The sequence below is a fragment of the Pteropus vampyrus genome, unplaced genomic scaffold (genome assembly GCF_000151845.1).
Source record: "Pteropus vampyrus isolate Shadow unplaced genomic scaffold, Pvam_2.0 Scaffold82, whole genome shotgun sequence".
Classification (NCBI taxonomy): Eukaryota; Metazoa; Chordata; class Mammalia; order Chiroptera; family Pteropodidae; genus Pteropus; species Pteropus vampyrus.
Genome location: NW_011888863.1, coordinates 5,891,934 through 5,901,756, shown reverse-complemented (window position 1 = coordinate 5,901,756; position 9,823 = coordinate 5,891,934).

Below are 9,823 nucleotides of genomic sequence, written 5' to 3'. Positions count from 1 at the left end.
ATATAATCCACATAAACATTGGAATCCACGATAGTTTCCAAGAGCGTAAAGGGTTCCTGAAACCAAAAAGTGTGAGGATGGCTGAACCAGAATGACAGCCATGGAGGTGGTATGAAGTGGTTGGATTTAAGATATGGCTCGGAGTTTAGACGTTAGTGGTAAGGGAAAGAAAAAAATCAAGAATGACTTCTGGTTTGGGGCATAAGCAAATGTGAATGGTGGAACTATGAACTGAAATGGGGAGAACCGTGTTCAGAGGAGGATTGGTAGAGAAAATCAAATTTTGTATCAAAAATTTAGACATTTAGACATTAAAGGATGATCTCATTTAATCCTCCCACCAATTTGATGAGTTAGTATTAATAATATTTCCATTTTACTGATGAAGACATTGTGACTTAGAGTTTGCCTAGAATACAGGAGATGGATCCTGATCTAAACCATATCTGACTCTGAAGTCCTCGTTCATCTCAGTAGCCCTACTTATACTCACCCAGACTCCCAAACAAGAGGAAGTAAATAATGTAGGGATTTAGTAAATTGTTACTTAAAATATATAACAACCAGTTGGGTACCCTGTGGAGACCGTGGTTCTCATGGTAGCTACAAGGTTATCTGTGGGATGGCAGGCTGGCCAATCAGGGTGAGGGGGCAAAATGGGTAACAAGCATTACCCATTAGGGCACCTGCCCAGTTGCCAAGCAGAGCCCAGGCCTCCTATAGCCCAGGGCCAAAGAAACCAGGGGTTGGTGGGGAAAGAGGCAGGCAGAAGCACTAGGGTAGCAGTTCCCACCTTTTAAGAAGAATTTTAATATTTTAACACTGAATGCAATAATAATAGTGTAAACCAACTGAAAGTCAGCAATGGGTTGGGAAAGAAAAGGTCAAAATATTTTTCCTTCACCCTGGACTCAGAGAAATTGTTTTCAAAAGCAGAGAGGTTGGACTTGAGTTTTGCTATTTCTTGTCCTGCAAACAATCAACTGGCTCCATTTCTAGACCTTGGATAAAATCAACCAACCAATCCATCAAATATGGAAATGTGACTTATAAAATATATTCATTTCAACACAGGACAGTATGTGGAAATACTTAAACTCAAAAATTCAGATACCCATGAAGTTTAACTTGAAAAAATTTTATATTGCTATGAAATATTATCTAAACTAGGTGACTATAAGACTTTTGATATTACTGACTGTATATTATTTGATATTAAGGTGTTCATTTTTTTAAGTTTGAAAATGGCATTATGATTTTGCTTTTTAAAAGAGTTAATATCTTAGATATACATATTGTGGTATTTTCTGATGAAATGATATATATCTGACAATTGATTTTAAATAATCTAGTGGAGGGGGTGTGGGGACAGTAGGGTTATAAATGAAATAAAATTGGCCATATGTTGATAAGTGTTGAATCCAGGTAATAGATAATGGAGATTTATTATTCTATTCTTTCTATTTTGTGTATATTTGGAAATTTCCGTTACAAAAGGTCTAAGAATGAGTTCAACATTTATTCAGTGTTTGGAGATTATGGCTGCTGTTCCAGAGAGGACACAAAGGATACAAGATTGTAAATTTTTTTCTACATTTTACTTACTTTAGGGTTTATTTATTTTTTGACAGGATTTTGTGAAATTGTACATTTCAAGGCGAACATAAAAAGTAGTGTGTATTTATCCATAACCTCCTTTATAGTAGCTTCTGGGTGCCTCACATATACTTCCAATTATAGCAATGAGAGTAAATAATTACCCCTAATTTGTTCTCAACAGTCAACTGTTGTCACATTAATTGCTACCTTTGTGTGTAGCTACTGCTTGCCTGTAGCCAGTGATAACATTTGATAATAGATTACTAGATAAGACAGACATTTTAGTGTCTAAATTCACATGTTAACTTAGTAAGCTTTTCATTTTTCAGGTTATTTTTTTAGGTTAAAATTTTTTAGTTCTGTTATTGACTTAGTTTTTTATTATAATCTGGCCATGTTTTACCTTAGAAGAGTCTCTGGAACTCACTTTTTACCCAACTGTTGAAAAGGTGGCTCAGTAATAGTTTACCGTTTTTAGCTATAAATTATATTGTATATGTGTGCATGTGTATGTATTTAAATATATTATGTATGTACCTAAATAACATTTGTTTTCATTGCTTCCTCCCCTGTTACATGAGGACATAACAAGAAGATGATTGTCTGCAAACCAGGAAGAAGGCCCTCGCCAGGCTCCCAATATGCTGGCACCTTGATCTTGGACTTTCCAGCTTTCCAAACTGTGAGAAATAAATTTTTATTGTTTAAGCCACCCAGTTTATGATCTATTGCCATAGCAGCCTGAACTAAGACAAGGAGTTTGGTGTTTTATAAACCTTGATAGTCAACTATTTTGTGAAGTGATAAAGAGTTCAATTTAACTAAGTTTAAGGACAAAGTAGCTAAATACAGAGAATTGGAGTTATTTCATCCATCTCAGACCTTGAAGAAATGGGAGTGTAAATTTAAAATGGTTGTTTCATGCTCCTAGCTCTTCACTACTAGATAATGCTCTTTCCTACTCTTAGTTAATAACATGCATATCTAAAATTAAGCCTCTTTTGTTGCCTTGGATTCTGTTACTTTAAATAGGCACTCACCAGATTATAATTTTTGCTCGTTTGAAGATTGTTGGAATCTGATACTAATTTTTTTTTCCTGCCAAAAAAAATCACAATGGGCAAGCTGGAAGTTAGAAACAATTATTCAGGATAGTACAATTAAGTTGGCTTTTCTCCCGGCATCTTTCTTGCTACCTTTAATTATTGTTAGACTCTAGCTCAAGGAAGTAGTCATAGGAGAAAAATTCTTTAGAAAAAAAGAGTGGTAGAGTCCCTAATTCTAAAATACAATACGTACTCTCCACAGTGTATTCCAAAAACTATTATATAAGCTAAAATTGCTCCTTAGAAAGGATACCTATGGAGGGGGCTCTAAGCTTGGAGATTAACAGTTGCTTAGAAGCCAGCTAAGATGAATAAATATACTGAAATTTCTTTCTAAGACTTCAAGACTAATTCAGTGATGGGATTATGTCTAAATGGCTAAACTTAGAATAATTGCCTCATGAATAGTAATATTGATTATGACTGAAAAGCACCGAGGATCTGTATTCTATTTTTAGTTTAAATGAATGCTCTTTGTTGAGGAAGCTGAGTGATGCATTTAGTCAATCGATTTTCTGAAAGAATAAACCATGCGATGTGTGGATGTGAGGAAACAGACAACAGTTCTCGACTTCCAGAAGCTCTCAGCTGCACAGGTTGGAAGGAAGAGATTTATAGACCTGAGTTAGTTAATATTGTAATGCTAAACTGTGTAGGACTGATTACAAGTACCTCCTCATTCAAAGTGATGAGCGAGATTACTGTGATTTAAAGGAGGTGTGAGAAATTTTATATGAAGTCTGGCATGGAGATCTCAGGTTCAAATTCAGCCATGTGGTAAAGGTCTAATGATGCTGTATCCAAAAAATACCCAGATCAAGATCGATAGTTTTATTTAATTGGCTGTTTATTTTTAACACAAATAGTAGGACCATACAATATATTCTTTTTTAAAAAAATTTTCCGCTCAATTATATATTAGATGATTTTAGTGCTGCCTCATTCTTAACATTGCACTGTATAGATATACCGGAAGTCAACTATTGCCTCTCGGTAGAAATAAGATTGTTTCCACTTTTAAAATGTCATGAACGACGTTTCAGTGAATGTCATCACACACATACCCCTCACTTGTGTATTTCTGTAGGAGAAATTCTGAGAAGTAAAACTGATGAATCAAAGGGTATGAGTGTTCTCAATTTTGATGGAAAAATCTGCACGTTAATAGCTGTTCTTATATTCTCCATTTTGATTTAGTGAGAAGGAATCCAGCCAACCAAGGAAAATATCTTCTCCAGAAGACTGCTGAGAAGATTTCTTCTTCATTGAATGGGCCCTGGCCCAGAGGGGAGCCTGCCTTAGCTGCCTGAGGCTCTAGTGGCACATCATTGTCACCTCTTTAAGAAGATAGCTCTGGAAATTTTTTCCCAGAATATGAAGTCATATATTCCTTTCTCTTTAGATTTAGCATATGATTCTTTTTAGGTGGAAGGGAATTTAGAGATCAATCCCCTTATTTGGGGGAGAAGGGAAGTGTGCTTTTAGTTTCAAGTAAAAGAAAATAACTCAAACTGGCTGAAACAATAAATGGAATGTATCGGCTCACATTAACTGACAAATTCTAGATATCAGGCAGCCTTCCTGTGTGACTTGACCCAGAGTTTCTCTTGACTCTGGCCTGTTTTGTATGTTTGCTTCATCCTTGGCCTGGCTTTCCTTGTAGCGCTACCAGCAATTCTCCCTGTATACTTCCTTATTTTTATCCAAGGTACGAAGAGGGTGTTTCTTTCTCCAACCATCAAAGAAAAGTCCTGAACTTCACACTAACTAGACCAGCTTAGGACAATTGTCCATCCCTGACTCCATAACTCTTATAAAGGACATAGGTTCACAAAGCCTTACACTAGAGCTAGGAGTAAGGCCAATGCCACCCAAACAACATGAATGCTTCTCAGTGAAGGAGGAGGGGGATGGATTCTGATTAAACCACTACCTCTTACAGAAGAACTTCATTTTTCTCTTGCCTTGTGTTTCTGTACAGAGGGACTTCTACTACCGTAGCACTCTGGGCCTCTCCTTCACCCCTTGCTTACTCCACCCTGACTGGTGGATGGCAAAGTCTGACATTCATGGTCCTCATTTCTCCACTAGATGAAGCTAATCTAATTAAAGGTTGCAAACTTTATATTTCTGTTTTCTTTCCACATAGAGCTCATATGAAGCAGAAATACTAAGATAGATGTAGATGCTCCATAGCCTCATATATCTCCAGTGTGCTGTGTGTGCCAGGCTCTGGCCTGAGGGAGGATGAGGTTGGAGGGACACGGAGTAACACAGCAAATCATTTTGTCCACAGAGTTAAATTTCTCTCTTCTAATCAGCTTTATCAGTAATAGAGTCAGTATTTTGTTCCCCTTCTCTTTGTGTCCGGTCTTACTTCTGAACTGGTTCTCATCTTAGGAGAGAGAGAGACATGAAATTGTTTATTGGTGTTTTAAAACCCAACACTGCACTGTTTCAGGTTCTAGCCTCCTTAAGGCTTTTACTCTCCATAGGCGGAAACACCCAAATATGATTATTCTTGTCCTATTTTCTGCTTCAAATCTAGACCTTCTACTAAATCTAGTTCCTGCATTTTCCATTTAGAGTTCGTCATTGTGCCTAGGTTATTGAAATTGGGTCTTATCTTAACTGAAACGTCATTCTCCTTTGCTGAGCCCCCAAGTCTTATGTATCTTGGGTCCAACTTGGTAACCTACCTAGGTCTCCAGTTCCCTTCTCAGACTGAGACCTTGCCAGTTCCCCCTCTGTGTTAGTTTCCTACGGCTACTGCAACAAATTATCACAGACCTGGTAGCTTAAAAGAACAGAAATTTATTTGCTCAGTTCCGGAAGCCAGAAGGTGAAAAATCAAGGTATCTGCAAGGTTGATTCCTGCTGGGGGCTGTGAGGGATAATGCATTCGATGGCTCTTTCTTAGCTTCTGGTGTCTGCAGGCAAATCTTGGCATTCCTTGGCTTGTGGCAACTTCACTCTAATCTCTGTCTCAGTCGTAATATCGCCTTCTGCTCTGTGCGTTTTTGTATCTCAAATCTTCCTTTCTCTTATAAGGATACCAGGATTGGATTTAGGGCCCATCCTAAATCCAGAGGACCTCATCTTGAGATCTTTAACTTAATTACACCAGTAAAGACCCTATTTCCAAATAAGGTTACATTCACAAGTGCCACAGATATGGATTTGGACACATCTTTAGGGAGGACACAGTTCAACCCACTAAATTCACTTCTTAGTCCAACTGGAGAAACTATGACTCCTGTGACTTACTGAAGCTCATTGCTTGCCCGGACTTCTGAAGACTACCTGCATTGTATCCTCCCTTTGGCCACTTTTTGCAACAAATAAATCTTATAACCATTTTTGCTGACTGCCTAGATACCATCTAGAGATTACGGCTTACCTTAAGTACCAAGTTCAATTGCCCAATTCAACCTTTGCTGTTGGCACCAGCACAAATTCTACATTACCCCTACTCCCATGCCTCAGTGTTTAATGCACCTGTGGGTCCAGGGCTAGGGTCTGATATCCATACTGGCCCTGTATGATTATAATTCGTCATGTGCTAGTATTCTGAAATGCTACTCAAGCATCACCGGACTTCTTAGAATTTTCATTGAGAATTTCAAATATTTATGATAACACCCAAGCACTGGTTTTCTAATCCCATAACTTCCACTAAAAGTCAAATAATGAGATATTGCGTGTTAAACTATTTAGCTCAATGGCTGGCACATAGAAACACCACCTTACATGTATTCTATGCCTTCTGTGTGCCAGGCACTATGCTAAGTGCTCTAGATATATTAGCTCCATTGAACTTCACAATGATCCTATTTTGAAACCCATTGTATAAACAATGAAATTAAAGCTTGGTAACTTTAAGCTTGGTAACTTTTTACTTGATATTTGAATCCAGGCCGTGTGAACCTGGAGGCTGTCCCCTTCACCGACACACCAAATTGCCATAAAACATGCTGAGAAAATAAATATTGAACAAGGTTTTTGTAAGAATTTGAATCAGCTCTTGTTAATCAACCAAAATGAGTAGAACTTTAGGAACTGTAAAGTTTTGAAACATAAGATACAGTTAAAAATTGACCTAACTAAATCTTTTGACATTTTTTCTTTTTAAGTAGAGTTCATTGAGGTCTAATTTATATACATTAAAATGCACCCATTATAAGAGTACAATTTTATGGGTTTTGACAAATGCATGTATCTGTGAAATCACCACTACAATCAAGATAGTAAATTTTTTCATACTCCCAAAAGTTCCCTTCTCTTGATGTCCTACGTCTTATTGTATACTTTTGTATTCAATTCCTACCCCACCCCCACCTGCATCCCTGACCCCAGGCTGCCACTGATCTGCTTTCTGCCTATTCTAGAACTTGACATAAATGCAAAAATACACTATGGGCTCTTTTGTATTTGGTGTCTTTTGTTCAGCAGACTTTTGACAGTCATCACCTGGTTGTATGTATCAGAAATTCATTCTTCTTTACTGCTGAGTAGTATTCCAGAGGACCAGCATACCAACGTATTTATTCATTTAGTTGGGTGGTGGACGTCTAGGTTGTATATCAGTCAGGAGACAGAAACCAGTCATTTGAATAGGAAAATTTAATATAATACAAGGTGGTTAATGTCTTAAAGGGGTGAAAGAAGACTGTAAGGGATATAGAAGTAGCAAGCAGACTGAGGGAAAGTGGACTCTGAAGGAACCAATGACTTAGGATAGGATGCCTAGCCTCTTACAGGCTTCGATTCACACATCTTTGAAAAGAGTATGGCTACCACAGGAATGCACAGCTTGCTTGTTCATGGTGAAGAGACTTGCCAAAGGACACAGGCTGGAGTTGGCCCACAGGTGGCCTGCAGCTTCAGATAACGTGGGCAGCTGGAGGTAGTCTGTAGTAGCAATCTGAGGGTGGGAAGAACAAGGCCTGAGACTATGGCTGGAACTGGCCAGTGAGGGCTATAGAGGTGAGCACTACTAGGTATTAGTACCTGCACTGAATAAAAATATGGAAGAAGGACCAGAACCCAGAAGGGAAATGCTTTCCTGCTGATATCATCTTGTAGTGCCCCTCCTGTGCCCTCGATTTGACAAAGCCTGACCTTGTGCCAGCAGGCAAAGGAGAAATGTTTACAGATTTCTGCTCTGTATCACAAAGCAGGGGAAAGAAAGGTGGATTTAAACCTGAGAGAGAATAAATTGATGGCTAGCATAGGTTATTGCTAGTTTGGGACTCTTATAAACAAAGCCGCTATGAACATTCGTGAAAACAAGTCTTTCTGTGGTCATATGTTTCTATTTCTTTTGGGAATTACATAGGAGTGAAATATGCCTAAACATAGGATAAATGTATGTTTACCTTTATAAGAAACTACCAAATCATTTTCCTTTCCAAGTTGTATCATTTTGCATTCCCACCAGTAATATATGCATCTTCCTCAACACTTTGTATTGTCAGCTTTTTATTTTATTTCAGCCTTTTAAATTTTAGCCATTCCAGTACATATGAAGTGGTATCTTTTCATGTTTTTGTCCCCCCTGACGTGATTTAGTTATCCCCAACCCTTTCTATCTCTTCCTGTTGAAACAATGATGTTAGGAATCTTTTCCTGTGCTACTTGACCATTCATATATTTTCATTTGTGAGGTGTTTGTTCAAATATTTTGCCCATTTAAAAAATGGGTTGTTTTATTGAGTTGTATGAGTTTTTTAAATATTCTAGATGAAAGTCCTTTGTCACATATATGTATTGCAAAGATTGTAACATTCAGGTTTTTGGAAAAAAAGATTTTTGAACACAAAATGCAATCTAACAATAGGAGAAAAATAAGTTTATTCTATTTTTTTAAATGCCAGTTTACTTTTTTCATACTCAATATACATAATATTTTTAACATTTTATTTTTTTATTCTCTCCCCAATTCTATTTTTGATGTAGGTTTGCTATAGTTTTAGAGGAAAACATGTACGCAATGATAGATAGTTAATTCTCAATTACTTTTTCAACTGTTTCATTGCAGCTTAATGCTGAATGTATCTACACAGCATCATTCTGAAGTGATAATTAGGAACATATCCAGGTATTTTCAAAGTGATGTGTACTCTTGTCATGTGTGACTATTCTCTCGAAAGCTCTAGGAAAGATTTTAGGGATTGTGTCTACTTTGAGAAGATTTATATATCACAATTCAATGCATTGTATTTGGGGGGCTTCTTTCTATTTTTTTCTTTTAAAAACATTAATGGAGGGCTTACAAGTTCATAAATCAGTTACTTTTCAAATGAACAAAAAGTGACATGTCTCTTGGCTGGTGCAAATGGTAAATTAGTTATCTATTGTGCTTCGATTAGTCTAGAATCTAACAAACATTCCGTTTGGAGCTGTAACCAAAAATAGGAGAAACACACACACATCCAGTTACTCCTTTCCCTCCTTATTAGTGAAATTGTTTTATCTATTTCAGTACCCTCTATATGAGGAGAAGCAATAACTGTATAACAGCAAATTAGCAAATGTTCATAAATATGTTACGGATACTAAAGTTTGTGTATCTTCTTAGCAGTATCAACATCTTGTTACTACCTAGATAAACATCCTTCTTTTATTCGTTCAATAAATATAAGTTGAGGGGCTAGGTGGAACCAGGGTTCTGCTAGACACTGGAAATATGATGAATCAGAGAGCAGGACTCCTGCTCTGTGCAGCTTACAATCCAGCTAAGAAGACACAGAAAAAGTCATTGAAAGTGTTCGGAAGGAAAATTTCAGGGTACAATAGGAGCTAAAGGTCAATTATCCTGGCTGTGGTTCACTCTGATATTTTTTTTTTCCTTACATTTCAAAATAGATGAGAGAAAAAAATGAGGATACAAGCTACTGTAAATAAGGGTATGTATGCAAACATATCTCCCAGGAAGAACAGTATTCAGTCGACAGATTGAAGTTTGATCTCTGTCTACTGCCCTGGAAGGTTTGCTTGTGTCTACAGTGGTGTTCACGATGCGTCATCACCACCCTATCTTATACTCTTACACTCTATTCTGAAATAGAGTAGGGAGTGGTGTGGAAGGGATGACAATGTGGAGATGGAATCCATTC